The sequence below is a fragment of the Parasteatoda tepidariorum genome, chromosome 5, assembly GCF_982258835.1.
Source record: "Parasteatoda tepidariorum strain Cologne lab strain chromosome 5, Ptep-v5.0, whole genome shotgun sequence".
NCBI classification, from domain to species: Eukaryota; Metazoa; Arthropoda; class Arachnida; order Araneae; family Theridiidae; genus Parasteatoda; species Parasteatoda tepidariorum.
In genome coordinates, this window is record NC_141759.1 from 57424349 (window position 1) to 57441291 (window position 16943).

Consider the following 16943-nt stretch of genomic DNA (forward strand, 5'->3'; position numbering starts at 1 on the left):
GACAATGTATGTATGAACGTATATGAAAATAATGTTTATGCGTTTGCATGCTTGTATGTACTTAAGTACATATATTGTATAAATTTACGATAATAGCACGTATATACAATGTACGTATGTATATAAAATTGTACGTATTTACGTACAATATGTAAGAATGTTATTTAAAGGTGCAATATATGCACATAGTTGCGTAAATAAAATGCGTACATGTATACATGCATATTTATATGTACATCGATATATGTGCACGCAATGTATGTACTTATGTACAACTTACGTATGTACTTGTGTAACTACATACTTTGTTAATACTTATGCGCATGTAATGCATGGATGTACAAAAAAATAGTTACATGCACAATGTACATACAACGTATACATGTACATAATTACAAGTAATGTACAAATACATGCGTACATTTAAATATATGTAATTCGCGATCGCAACGAACTATAGGGGGCGTTGTTGTATGAGACGCTTACCTGCGATTTCCATATGAACCGTCATTCAGTTACTCTGGAGACGTCGTTAATGTAGCGTGTAGCATTGCAACGTTCCTTCTTTAATGTGGCTTATTAAATTTAAAAAAGAAAAATGCTTGATCTTCTTTCTTGTACAACCGAAAACAAAATGGTATCTCTTTTTATTAGAGAAGGAATATCCAAAACACATCGGAAAAATATTTGTACATTAACAGAAAAAAATATGTATATTCTTATAAGAGTTAAAACCTAATGCCCGAGAAATAGTATTGCTAAATTTAATGATATAACATGAAAGGCCCATTTAAACTTTACATTCTATAGTTTTAAGAATCATATTAGTTCAAAAATTAAAATGAACAAAAAGTATACATAAGCCTCATAATTTTATGAAATTTAATTTTGTAAACAACGTTTTTTGACAACAATTTTTATCAAAAAATTTCAAGTTTCAATAAAAATCATTATTTAGAAACTAAGAAACGTAAAATAAAGAATGCTGACGAAACAAAAACAAAAAAAAAAAAAACAATTCTTTTTTGTCGCCATTTTTAGTGCTACGAATATTCGTCTTTAGGATTTGCCAAAAACAAAACAAGATGCAATTTTATTTTTTCAGGAGGGAAATATTTTACCGAAAAAACGAAAATGTACCAATTCCCACAACATAAAACTTTATCTTGGCAAACGTACGTTTTGGAAATGTTATTTCATTTGGAATCTTATTCATCAGAGTTCATATGGCGATATGATTGTTTTGAATCTATGCTAAACTCTATATCGGCTCATTTTCCACCGAAATCCAATTAACTATTTTGATTTTAAATAAAGTGTTTTACTTTATGAACTGTCGCAAAAATTTTAAGTGTAGATTGGCGGCACTTAAAAAACGCCAAATCTGTAGCGGCGGTGGCGTTAATACGTCGTAAGTACCGAATTTTTATTCCATACTTTTCTGAATCATATTATTTCAAACATTGGAATATACAAGAAGTATACATAAACACATAATGTTATACCATTTAATTTTTCAAAAGTATTTTGACAACAATTTTTATCAAAAAATTATAAACTAAAAAACGGAAAATAAAGAATTCTTAGGATAAAAAAAACGATTTTAAGAATTATTAACATTGAAATAAAAACTTTCATATTGTTTCTTTTTTTATTATTCTTACAGTTCTTAATCAGACGTAAAAAACCATTCTGTAGAGAACCATCATCAAATGAAAAAAAAAATATTTACAAGCAAATTTTTTATTGTAAAAATCATTGCACTTACCTGATTTATGATTCCCGGAGAATTCCAAAATGATAAGTTCCTTGTTTGAAAACTTTATTCTCAAATAATAGATACATAGTTTATACCTTCATTACTTTTAGATAACATACTACACAGCAAAATTTTATAATTGATATGAATTTGAATATGTAGCTAAAAACAGAATAGCTGAATTCTAGTTGAACTTATTCTTTCAAAATTAAAAAAAACTTACCAAGAAAACGATTTAAATTAATTAAGAATCAGCACAAATGGCACTATTTCAAGTAACTTGGATAATTTTTTATTGTTGTTTTCCGAATTATATGGATACAGAAATATATACTATTCTATAACGAAGAAGAATATGCTATAACTATTACAATTCTGTATTTTCTGAATTCATATTTATTCACTGGAATGACGAAAGCAATGTTGACTTCACTTTAATTCGTAATGAATTGAAGACAGAAGAAATGCATTTTACCTTAATACACACATCTGTAACAGTATCCGAAATCGGAAGTCATCAGTTGCAAGTTTGTTGATAATAGAAATAAAAAATTATTGAGGAATTTTTCTTCAAATGTTTGGCGTGTTCTGTTCCTGAAAGATTTACTAATATTCTGGAGATTTTTTTCAAGTTCTTCGGCCTTTTCCTTAGGGAAATTTTGTTTCTTATTTGCTGCTAAGAAATGGCGTCTGATTCAGTCAATGACTTTGATGGAACTAAATGAAAACGTGATAAATTAATGTCCGATATTTACAGGCTCCCGCTAGACGGCGTACTCGAGCGTTGCGATCGCGAATTACAATATACACATACATTGAGCATACATTAAAAAAATTTATATGAGTAAAGTTATTAAAATTTGTTTTAAAATTTATTCTAAGGCATATGAAACTCGACCTCATATTTTTTAAAAAGCAAACGATAATTTTATTTTGAATTTCTAAATATTAATTCCACACATAAAATTTACCGTTTTTCTTACCATTTAAAAAATTTCTATGAATCATGCATTATGTTATAAAGAAAATAAATCTGTATTGTCAAACATTTCATGAAAATACCTAAAAATAATTTTTTATTCAGAGAATTTCAAAATGATATAGAACAATTAAAGCTGAAAACTAAATTTAAATATCGTTTGATTTTGTCATTTAACTTGCTTGAGTCATTAAAAGCTAACTTACATGCATTTTATTTATTGCATTGTACACATATTTAGACATAAATGTAATCTACATATGTATACGTGTAATGTATGTACGTATGTACTATGTATGTACATACATTCATGTATTGTACGTGCATATATAGTACATATGGATATGCATACATGGAACATACGTGTATTGTACATGTGTGGATACATTCATTGGACATATATACATTGCACCATATGCATAGATAGGGATAGCATGCATGTACACATGTAAAATTTGTACGAAAGAATTATGCCCAATATATTTATGCACATATGTACTGTATATGTACACACATATGTACATTATATGAACATTATATGTTCATTTCATCATATGTACATTATATGAATAGACATCTGTACGCTATATGTATATACATCTGTACGCTATATGCATCTCAAATGTGTGTATGTACGTACGTTATGCATGTCGAATGTATGTATGAATATATGTAAAATATAAATACGCCCAATGTACGTACAATCGTACACAAATGTATTATGCCTATTTGGATACGTACATTGAGCATGAACATATTATGTATATGTACATAAATACACTGGACATGCATATCATGTACATGTATACATACATATATTGTACATCCTACAGATATACCTATATTGTACATACATACATATATTATACTGTTCATAAATAAATTGCACATGCATGCATGGGATATACATTGTACAGACAATGTATTTATGTTCGTACAAACACAAGTACTTGTATATATATGCGTACATGAACATAGATATACATTTTACATACACAAATATTTGCATAAAATGAATATATTCATTGTGTATAAATTTACATGTCTACATTGTTTGCACATACATACGTAATTATTATCTATATACATAAGTACATATATTTTATACCTACAATATAAGTGTATGTACATGTGTGTGAAACTAAAATGTCTGAATATATGCACTAGATAAAATCATATGTACATACATTTTAGTTACATTCATTTGTACGTATACAAATACATAGAAAATGCAGTACATGTTAATACGTGCAAAATGTATCATTATAAAATACATTCTACTATCTACTGTAAAATATAATCATTTATAAGAATACAATAGTCTTGTAATCGTGTATTTAGATTACATGTAATCACAATTACATGTAATCACAATTACATGTAATCAAATTACATGTAATCATGATTACATGTAATCATATATTTTGATTACTTGTAATCATAATTACTTGTAATCGTTTTTGTTGTGATTACTTGTAATCGCAATTACTTGGAATCATGATTACAAGTAATTGATTACTGTAATCAAAATTGTAATCATAATTACAGCTGTAATCAAAATTTTTTGAAAGTTGTAATCATGATTACAAGTAATTGATTACTGTAATCGACTATGTAATCAAGATTACAGCTGTAATCAAACTTTGTAATCACGATTATAAGTAATTGATTACTGTAATCAATATTGTAATCAAAATTTTTGAAAATTGTAATCATGATTACAAGTAATTGATTACTGTAATCTAGAAAAGTAATCGATTACATTTTTGGCCAACTCTGAGGTTAGGCACTAACAGCGGATAGCTGCATTAAAGGTACATAATTAATATGTTTGTGAAATCACATTTAAGGATCAAATCAGTAAAATCTCAAATCCTGGGTATAAATATTCGAAAAAAACCAGCAAAGAGTATTTCTTTTAGGCTTAAAAAATTAAGCAAAACTGATTGCCAATCAAAAGTCCATTTTAATTACCAATTGAACGTGTCATATGAAATCAAAGACTGATATTAACTTTTTGATTGTAATACTTATTTAGTTGATAATGCTGGCTTCCAGTTCAACAACACAAATTTTTTAATAAAATGAACAGAATTAAAAGAATATGTAGTAATATTTATTTATCCAAAAAACAAATCGATAAACTCTTTCAAAATCTGATAAAAAAACAATGGATACCCAACTAATGTAATAAAATTTGATATAAAATCATTGAATTAATCGTATAATTTGGTGGATATATTTACTAAACATTTTTTTCGTTAATTTTTATGATTTTCCCATGTGCAAATCCATTTCAGGCCAAAATTCATTGCCAAAATTATTTACTAAATAATTTCTTTGTTAATTTATATAATCTTTCCATGTGCAAATCCATTTCGGGCAAATCCGTGGTTAGAATTATTTACTAAAAATTCCTTTACTAAATAATTTCCTTTGTTAATCTATACGGTTTTTCCATTTGTAAATCCATTTCGGGCAAATCCGTGGATAAAATTGTTTGCTAAAAATTTCTTTATTAATTTATACAATTTTCCATGTGCAAATCCATTTCGGGCAAATCCGTGGCAAAATTATCTACTAAAATGCTTTCTTTGTTAATTTTTCCTTGTGCAAATCCATTTCGGGCAAATCCGGGGTTAGAATTATTTACTAAAATTTCCTTTACTAAATATTTCCCTTGTTAATCTATACAGTTTTCCATGTGCAAATCCATTTCGGGCAAATCCGTCGATAAAATTGTTTGCTAAAAATTTCTTTATTAATTTATACAATTTTCCATGTGCAAATCCACTTCGGGCAAATCCGTGGTTAAAATTATCTGCAAAATTTTTTTCTTTGTTAATTTTTCCATGTGCAAATCCATTTCGGGCAAATCCGTGTTAAAGTTATCTATTAAAATTTTTTCTTTGATAATTTAAATAATTTTTCTATGTGCTAATCTCTATCGTGCAAATCCGCGGCTAAAATTATTTGCAAAGCAGGCAATTTATGTTTCTCTTTTCTATTTTATATTTTTTCTTAAATAAACATCTATCTTCTAAAACTATTTATGATCAATTTTTAAAATTATCCAGTATAATATTACCTTGCGCACATCCATTTCGGGCTCATCCTTGGTAACTAACAAATCAAAACTCATAATAACAAATCACTTCAGCAGTGCAGTAAGAACGACACTTTAAAACCCTCTTGTTATACTCAATTTGCGCTTTTGTTTTCATCTTTTGTTTTCATATTTTGTAATCTGGAAATCTTTCTGCGAAAACATTTTTAAATCATTCTTGAAAAATATAAGTCTATGTAAGTTGTTATGATTTTGCTACTCGCTTTATAGTCCCCCCTTTTTAATGTTTTTTCTTTTTATTTTATTTTATTATCTGTTTTTACATGTTATTTTTACTTATTATGAAATATTTTATTTGTAGTTATTTTATAAAAAAAATTTTGAGTGCTCCTCACACTATTGTATTAATATATTTTGCTTTGGCTTTATTGATACAATATCAGAAAGCACTCTGTTTTGCGGATATAATCGTGTGGGCTGAAGAAAAGATTATATCTTTTTTTTTCGGCTTTTTTTCCGGTTTTTTAATTAACATTTCATTTTTTTTTCTTTAAATAAAATGTTTGTTATTTTTTACTTATTATTTCCCACCCCCCTTTTTTTCATATGTCTATAATTTTTCTTTGTTTTATTTTTCATTTTGAACTTATATATATATATACATATATATATATATATATATTGCTCCAGAATGTATTATTTATTGTTTTTATACCTGTTTCTTATTTTGACCTAAGGAAATTTATAACAGTTAAAAGTTAACTTATAACAGTTTAGCTTAACAAAAAAATTTACAAATAAAAAAATCATTGACTCGCAATTGAATGCTTTAATTGCTAACATAAAGATATTTAATAATAGTAAATAAGTGCATCCACACGATGGTGTTCCCACCTTAACGTAGTGTTGTGGTTTGTGTGTGTTGTCGATCCCGAAAGCTATGCCGGTGGGAGCTTCGGCTCCTGGCAGGGTCACCCAAGCCGGACTGGTCGGAGGGGAGACACCAGACGAAGAGGAACACCCTGGTCCTCCAGGTTGGGGGTTAGGCGTGGGGCTAACAACCTCACCCTGTAAAAAAAAACAATTGTTGCGAGTTCTCAAAAAGCTAATATACCCGGACAGACTTCTCAGAGACGAACTGGAAAAGGATTTAAGGAACTGAGAGTAGGATCATGGAACATACGCTCTTTGTACAGGAATAAAGGACTACAAATGCTGATTGATCAAGTTGAAAACTATCAAATCGATATAATGGCCATCCAAGAAGTCAGATGGACAGGAGATGGGATAATTGAAAAGAAAAATCACACAGTTATCTATAATTGTGATAAGAAGAAACACATATTTGGAACAGGCTTTATCCTGAGTAAAAGGATAAGGCCATTATTAATAGATTATGTCACCAAATCATCCAGACTATGTAAAATTAGGATTAAGGGAGCTTTTTTCAACTACAGTTTCATTACTTTTCATGCTCCAACTGAAGACAAGGACAGTGTGGAAAAGGAGCTCTTTTATGAAGAACTGCATGCTTTATATGCATCCTGCCCAAAAAATGATATCAAAGCGTTACTAGGGGATGCAAATGCAAAAATTGGCAAGGAAAAAGAATTTAGATCAATAATTGGCAAATTTAGTCTCCATGACATCTCAAGCGACAATGGAAAGCGACTTATTAACTTTGCTGCAGATCATAATATGATCATACCAAGCACGATGTTCCAGCATAAGAGGATACATAAAATGACCTGGCGACCTCCTGATGGGATCACATACAATCAAATTGATCATTTTTTGATTGATTCCAGGCATAAATCGGATATTGAGGACGTAAGAACCTACCGAGGTGCCAACTTAGATTCAGACCACTTCGTAATAATAGCAAAACTACGAGATAGAATCTCCAACATTCAAAAGATTCGAGGAAAATGTTTGGAAAAGTTTGACTGTAAGCAACTAAAAGATGAGGCAATTAAGCTCAAATTCCGGAATCAAATTGACAGTAACCTTGAAGAATCTAAGGATAACCATAGGGAGGAAGATAGCATAAACGATAAATGGAACTCTTTGAAGGAAACAATCGTTAAGACTGGTAACGAGGTTGTTGGAAAAGCTAAGAAAACTAAAAGGAAAGATTGGTTTGATTGTGAATGCTTCATGATAACAGAAAAAAGGAATGAAGCATATAAAAAGATACTGAATAAGAGAAATTCTAGAAATGCTGAGATCAAATACAAAGAGGCAAGAAGGGAGGAAAAGAGAATTCATAAAACAAAGAAGAAAGCATTTCTCGAGGATCTTTTAAAAAATATTGAACACTTAAGGGGATCTAATGAAAGCAGAGCTTTCTTTCGGGAAATAAACCTAGGACGAAAGGAATTTAAACCCAGAACTACCTCATGTCGTGACAAGAATGGAGCAATCTTGACTAACAAAATGCAAGTATTGGAGAGATGGAATGAGTATTTTTATGAACTACTGAATGGAGTTAGCGATGAACATGAACCACCTACAGAACATTGAAATTTATAACCAACATATTGTGGAACCGCCAACATTAGAAGAAGTCGATGACGGAATAAAAAAGCTAAAGGACAATAAAGCACCAGGCCCCGATGAAATCCCATCAGAATTTCTAAAAAATGGGCGAACAAGTGTCACGAAGAAAATATATGATCTGGTACGAGCTATATGGGAGCAAGAATTAATCCCTGAAGAGTGGAAAACCAGCATGACCTGTGTGATACATAAGAAAGGAGATATACTGGATTGCTCAAACTACAGAGGAATTAGCTTGCTCTGTACAAGTTATAAAGTATTTTCTAATATCCTTTTCAAAAGACTCTCCCCACTTGTCGAGAATATAATTGGAGATTATCAGTCCGGATTCAGGAAGGGGCGATCCACCTCAGAGCAAATTTTCAACATCCGGCAAATTTTGGAGAAGACAATAGAATTTGGTATTGACACGCACCATCTATTTATTGATTTTAAAACAGCCTACGATAGTGTTAGCCGAAAAACTCTAATATCAGCCCTAAGAGAATTTAATATACCGGAGAAACTAGTGAAGTTGATTAGCTTGACATTAAGTGAAACCAAAATCATGGTCAAGATACAGAATAGTCTTTCCCATCCAATAGAAATTAAAAATGGTGTACGACAGGGAGATGCCTTAGCATGTCTCCTCTTTAATCTAGCATTAGAAAAAATAGTAAGGGACTCAAACATCAACACCCGAGGATATATCTTCAACAAATCAGTTCAAATATTGGCTTTTGCTGATGATTTAGATATTATCGCTTGACCGCAGACAGCACTAACACAATCCTTTTTATGTCTAGAGAAGGAAGCCATTAAGATGGGATTAAGAATCAATGAAAATAAAACTAAATATATGCCCTGCACAAAAGCTGGCTATAAAAAAACACAGTTTGAAATTGGAGCATACAAATTCGAAGCCGTTGATAGCTTCACCTATTTGGGGTCTAAGATTAACAACAAAAATGACACTACACAAGAAATACACACGAGACTCACGATGGCCAATAAGTGTTTTTATGGCCTAAGAAAATATCTTAAGTCAAGCCTAATAGAAAGAAAAACAAAAGTGTTACTCTATAAATGTCTTATACGATCAGTGCTTACATACGCATGTGAGACCTGGACAATAACCCGTGGAGATGAAAATATGATAGCAAGTTTTGAGAGAAAAATACTGCGAAGCATATTTGGTGGAATAAGTAAAAACGGTACCTGGTTTAGAAGATCAAATACGGAACTCTACAAAGCATATAAAGAACCTGATGTCATTAAATTTATCAAAATTCAAAGGATTAAATGGGCAGGCCACATTATAAGAATGGAGGATAGCAGGACAACCAAAAAAGTTTTCTGTGCCAGGCCAACTGGTACAAGAAAAAGAGGACGACCAAACCTAAGATTTTTAGACTGCCTTGAAAAGGACCTACAAATTTTAAAGATAATTAACTGGAGAACCTTGGCTAAGGGAAGAATGTCTTGGCATAGGCTAGTTGAGAAGGCCAAGGCCCATCCTGGGCTGTCGTGCCAATGAGAAGAAGAAATAAGTGCATATTTTTATTTTAACGAAGTTGCTAATTTTTTTATTATTATTATCCATCAAAAGCGCAACTCAACTAATTAGCATATTTTTCATCAAATCTGTTCCTAAAAACATCCAAGATCTAAAAATGCGAATAAGTAAGAGATAAATATTAAATCCACTTTAGAATTGGAAATATGAGCTCACAGTTTACGCTTACATATGCTCTTAATTTTTGATTGTACGATTTTAAATCTCGTGATACTTGAAAGTCTACTTATTCAAAAAGGTAGTTCAGCTGATCGCCGGAGTATAGTAAGTATATATAAGTATTATAGCAAGTATTTACAAGTATTATAGTAAGTATATATAAGTATTATAGTAAGTATATATAAGTATTATAGTAAGTATATATAAGTATTATAGTAAGTATATATAAGTATTATAGTAAGTATATATAAGTATTATAGTAAGTATAATATAGTAAGTATTTATAGATAAATGAACTAAGTATACGAGAATGCTTTAATAACGTTGGTTACCACTTCAATTTTAAACTAAAATAGTCTGATAACTACAGATAAAAACATATAAAAATAGGTTATCGGCCGTTTTCCTATAAATTTCACGTTTTGTAATAATCAGAAAATATCTTTTATGAAAAAAATTGCTACCATTTTATTGAAATGTTTTCGGAAAGTAAATCAGTTGGCATCTGATGCCCAACTAGCATAACAATAGCATACCTGCCAACTTTTACTCTTTCTGAGAATGGATTTTTCAAGTGGTAGTAAAACAATCACCGAAAAGCAATCTTACACAAAAAAATAATTGTATTTTGACTCGGTTAAAATCTGTTTGCATAAAGATTATTATGCTTTTATATATTCGTTGTAATTATTTATATGTAGTGGTGGTCAAACTCATATATAATTATTATTATAATTCAAAAAGTCTAATGGCATGACATGAGTTTCGGTACCACTTTAAATATGAAATTAAAATTTTCCGGGAAAACCGGTAGAGTTGGCAGCTATTCAATAGTATGGAATGATATTACGACCAGTTTTCTGTTGATAGGCATTAATGGGTTAAGAAATAAGTGAATCAGTTTTAATATTTAGATACATTTTATTCAAATTTTATTAAATAAGGATAAGAATTAGTAGTAGTTTTGTTTCTTCAAACTTTCTGAACCACTTTTTAAATTTTTCCTCATCAACGCTACCCTGAAAAAGTAGTACCGAAAGATAGACGAAACAAATAGTTTTTTACTAAATGCTATCTACAAAAATTTATTCGTAAATAAAAGAAAATTTATCTAGGTGTTAACTCATACTAATTATCTATGTGCTAATTATCTTAGCTAATGCTAAGATACTGCTAATTATCTTAGTAATTATCTCTACTCATGTGCTAATTATCTTAGTAGCTAGGGGCTCTAATTCGTCTGTATGATCTAGACGTTAACTAACTAACTAATCAAGTTTTTCAGAGTACCTATCCAGGAATGGATATCTGCTCTTTCATCTAAATTGAAGAATATGTGGAGGAAGGGAAGGGAGATGCTGCGTTGACATAAGGTTAAATCAAGGTTAAATCTCAGAATGAACAATAATCAGACTTGATTGTTGATAATCAAACAATCAAGTCTGAGTTATACATAAAAATAAATCGCAAGTTGATACATAATACAGGGAACAAATTGAAGATAAAGAAAAAATATTTACACTATTTACAAAAGGGGAAGACTCCCTATGCACTCCCTCACCTATTTTTTTTATATAATTTCTAGAATTCAATAAATATTCTGGTTAATAATTATCAAGATATAAAAATTTTATATATTAGAGTGGTATTCTTTAATGAGCCCGGCAATGGAGTGCAAAAGATTAAAGAGAAACTAAAACTTACTAAATCGGATACCTGTAAGTGACGTAATTGTGTGTAAATTGTGGCATTTGTTGATTCAAAAACCAATCAAGTTTGATACACACGCGTGACGTCGCTTACAAGTATCCAATTAAATATGATTTATTTCACATAATAAGGCATAATCACTTCACTTCTTCTCCAGTTTCAAGCCCGCAATTGTGGAATCAGTTTGAATAAAATTTGGTTTGAAGGTAGGTTAAAAGAATGCGAAAAAACGACCATCTAGCAATTATAATTTAAAAAAACAATAAAAAAATTTCTATCGTGATAATTGTATCTTCTTAATACAGTGTAAATAAGACAATTTTATTCGTGTGATATGTTTACAAAGTTCTTCAAATGCTCTACAGCCCATTACAGGTCAAGGCCGCATCATTAAGCTTTCTCCAACGGACCTTATCTGACGCCGCGGCTCCCTAACTTTTGACCTTTAGGCCAGACCTGAAGATCTACCTCAACACAACTTGTGCTAATTCTTCCTCTTCTTTTGGTACCCTTTCTGAGATGCCAACTGCTTCGGACTAGTCAAAATAATTTTTAAAAAAACGGTAAATAACTACTAAGTAAATTTTGTAAATATTTGACTATTTTTGCTCGCTTTTTGAAAGGTATAGCATGACGTAAGTTCTATAATGTGGTGAATTATATAAACCTACGAATTATTTAGAAATAGTGGTTGATAACAATCTACTAAATTGAATTTATTTAACCAAGAATCACATTTGATAAACTACCACCTTAAAATATATATGTGCTGTCCGGAGCAAGTTGACTACTCTGCCCTTTGTACACTTGAAAAGGTGACCTTTCTTAACAGGGTCTGGGTTGTCGCATCTAAGTATGTGTCCAAACAATCTGGTACGGTAGGATTTGATGACCCTGGCAATATTAGGTTGTTTATATATTTTATATAGTGCTTCATGATTAAACAAAACTATCTGTTATTATTCTTATTGGGTTAAATATTTTTCGACGAATTGTTCTTAAAGATTTAAAGTCTCACTCTTCATCTTTTTTTTTTTTTTAAATTAGCGCATTCATTCACCATACAGCATAATAGGTTTAAAAAGAGTTGCATAAATATTTGTTTTGGTATTAAAGTTTAGATTAGATTACAAATAATTTTTTAAGCCATCTATTTAGCCCTGAATAATCTAGTACCAATTTAAAGCTTGATATTATTATCCTTAGAAATGATAGTGCAGAGGTACTTGGATTGATCAACGCTTTCGGAAGCGTAATATTTTATTTATAGTAGGTGGGAGTTATGTGGTCTACTAGTTACAGCAATAAATTTTGATTTTTCTTCTTTTATGGTAAGTCCAATGTCTTTAGGTTGCAGACTCTAAGGAAATAAAAGTCTCCACAAAAGTCTCCTTTATTTAATAAAACAAGAACAAATAATAGGATAGCTGCCAACTTGTACAGCTGTCGGAAACACTTTTCTTGTATAGCAATATTTAAATTTTAGAGCATGTATCTAAAGCTTATATGTTTTTAAAGTTAATAACAATAGGGAATAATTTTTGTTTTCTATTGCAAGATATTTTTCAGCTTTCAGAGCAGAACTAATTTCAGGTTTCGATACGTTTTTTTCGTCGTTCAATACGTCGTTGTCATGTTTTTTTTTTTTTTTTTTTTTTGTCTTAAGTGTTATTTTTAAAGGAGCAGGTAATTGTGTGTGTATGCATATAAACTTATACGTTCTCTGTAAACTTGTACATTCAGTCAAAAAACAAACTAAACAAGAAATATAATTTTGAAAAAAAAATCTGTAAGATCAAGTACTTGTATAAATGCAACAAAAAAAGCATTTCCCAGGTGTAATCAAATATGGACATAGCTTCAAGATATCTTTTTCATGCCACTCTCATGAATTTTGATTTTTTAAAAAGAATTAATGAATCTAAATAAATTCGTGATACATTTTTTTGAATGTTAGTCTTTTTTTTTCAAGACCCTTTAACCCCTTGGGGACGGGTGATTCATAAAAGCATTCGTACACAATCAAAATCAGGATGTAAATAAATAAAAAACGGTAGATTAAATGTAGGCATTGCTAATTTAACAGATTTACTTTGCTTTTACTTTAATTATTGTTTGTTTAATCATATATATAATCAATGTTAGTTCAAAGTATAACTAGATAATTTTATTTTGAACTAAAGTAATGGTGAATTAAATAAATCAAACAATTATAACCTCGCCCACAAATAAACTGCTGAAGAACTACTTTGGTTACCAGTTTTATCTTTTTACCCTGATTGATACGGTTTTATGGTGGCACGTATTTGTGACAGTCGACGCGAAAGGGTTAAAGGTCTGTAATTGTCTATACAGGATTGATGCAGTTCTTATAAATTTATAATAGGGGTAGTAAATATGCAGTAACACTGGTAAGAGTTTCGTATTTTAAATACCACTTTATATCGTTTAGATGTAGTGGTAGTCAAAAAATAGATTAACCCTTTCCACTCGAGAGGTGATTACCAGTCACCACTGTCACCTGTAAATTACCCACCACTCTAATTGTGAAATTTTTTTCATCTTAATGTTTAATTACCACTTCTTTCAGTGATCTCCGGGTATTGTAGGGTAAGTTTGTGAAAAAACTTTCAAAATGTTAGTGGTTGCGTCCATTTTTTTTAGCTGTTGAAAGGACTTCGAGTACAAAGCGTTAAAATCTCGACATTTATTTAAAAATCTTAAGATCTGATTTTTAGAATTCTCTTTCGGTGGGTAAAGTTTTCGTGTAAAATACGTTTCACTGGAGAAACAAGAATTTTTCCGATTAAGGAGATGCTTCAGTTGTAGCGCAGCTACCATTAAAATTATTGAAGTATATAAAATAAATCACTAGTATATAAAACATGTTAACACTTAATTTGAAGGTACTTTTAGATAGATGACGGTTGACATTGCCAGTAGCTTATCCATACTATAGTTACTTTTGGGCGACGAACACGCCTTTTTTGATAGAAGGAACACAGTTAACAGAAGACTTACTATTTGTGACTGCGATAACGTCTTCCTCATGCTGTTGCTACTCAGTCTCGATCACTCAGAACGGGGGCCTGTGCCTAACTCGACTGCTAATGCTAATAGCAACATAGGGGATAACAAGCACACAACCGTGAACATAATAGCTCTCACGACTAGCTAGCTCTCTACAATCATTCAATTTAAATTCACAAGTATATAAGTCATGTTAATTCTATTCTATGGATGGTTGAACGTATAAAGCTATGTACAGATGGCGTTAGGGGTAAAAATTCGTCGTAAGACTTCCGGGTTACTACTTCCGATTAATTTTAACGCCAGCAAGAAAAAACGTACAATCCAATATTATTATGCTTAGTGTCTACAATATAACGTGTTCTTTCAATCTAATTTTCAATGAAACAAACAACTATGAACTCAAAAGACTCCGCAAGCTTGGAATGATTTTACCCAAAAAATAACCTACGGTGCTATTTTACACAAATATAGCCAGATAAGGGATAACACTCAAGGCTAGAATTACACTTTACTTATGCTGGGATATTAAATTTGTTTAAGGTTCATGCTCTGTTGGAATTTATAAATTGCAGCAAACTCTTACTAATGGTAAAATTATGCGTAAAATTAAACACAAATAACAATAATATAACTTCCCAGAATATTAAGCCTGTTCACACATCTCCTCGTAATCATAACATAAGCGGAGGGATACACAGGAAGTTTTCTAAATTTCTTCCGGTTTCAGGAAACTTGTTATCCTTTACATTCAGTCAACCATCCATAAGTAGGTACTTTTAAATCGATAACGGCTGGCATTGTTGGTAGCCTAGCCCCATACATTTCTTGTTAGCGATCTTACTTACGTTAGAAAAATGTTTTGGAAAATTTAGGATTTTCAAAGAAAATTACTCTGCTTTGATTTTGTAACAAAATGAGATCATTTGAAAAGTTACAATTGTAAAATATTATGACATCCTGACCCCGATTTCGCCCCCAAATAATTGCGTTTCGTGTTTAACCCATTTCAGAGCGACAATTTTTGATTGAAAATTTTAGACAGACAGCATATTGAAAACTGTAATCAATTTGTGTCTTAAATTTACTTCTCTTAGAGGAATTAAGTTTTAATTCCTCGCAAGGTTCAATGTGCTTTTTTATTTTATAAACGGCGTTAACAGCCGACCCAATTTTGAGTTTATAACTATCAATGTTCAACTGCGCAGCCTTGTAATTTTGAACACAACCCAGAAAAAGAGGGAACTCCCAGATCAGGCATTGGGACAAACTAGTCTACGTGGAGGAGTTTTTGATGGAACTAACTCGTATTTACGTTACATGGAAAGGAAAACCGACGGCAAGGGGCTTCTAACCCACGATCTGTCTACCACTGAGGATATTTTAAGTCAGCAGCTTGGTCGGTGCAATCACATTCGTACAGAATTCACATTCGAACCTGAGCCATTTTATTGGGATGCCAATGTTCCATCTCCTGAGCCAAAGCAGCTCTTAGATCAATGTACTTGGTATTTTTTACGCCTTTCTCACTCCTCTATAGTTATAGTTTTTTGGATTTGGTTACAATTGCATCCTGTTAACTTTTCTTTTCAGCTTCTTAATTCTCACCGATTGTGGTGGAAGAAAGTTAATTGCGCTTGCGAAAGCAGCAGATGGCAGGGAGCAAGCTCGGGCACTTGTCCTCCCCCCTACATGTTTCAAAGCCTTTTGGATTTATTTAATACACAAAAAAACAATATTTTAGTTGTTAAACATTTTAGACAGTTTATATATAATTTAACAAAATAACTTCATCATTATCAGTTTTATAAAAGTATTATCTTTAAGACCATTTATTAATTTTTTTAAAAATTTATTATAGTTTGAACTCCCCAATCTAGTTAGTAGTTTTATAGTTTAATTTTTGCACAAATTGTTTTGTTTCATTATATTGAATTTTAATCAACACAGCGTAAATAATTTTTAAATGCAATTTTTCTTACTGACGAAAGTTTATTAGCATTGTTTTATTTATTTTAGTTTCATAGAAGCAAACAATTTACAGCATTTTTAAGAACATAAAATTGATATTCTGATTTGTCACAAACATATAGGTAAAATTTAGTATTAATCTAGTGTGTTTAAT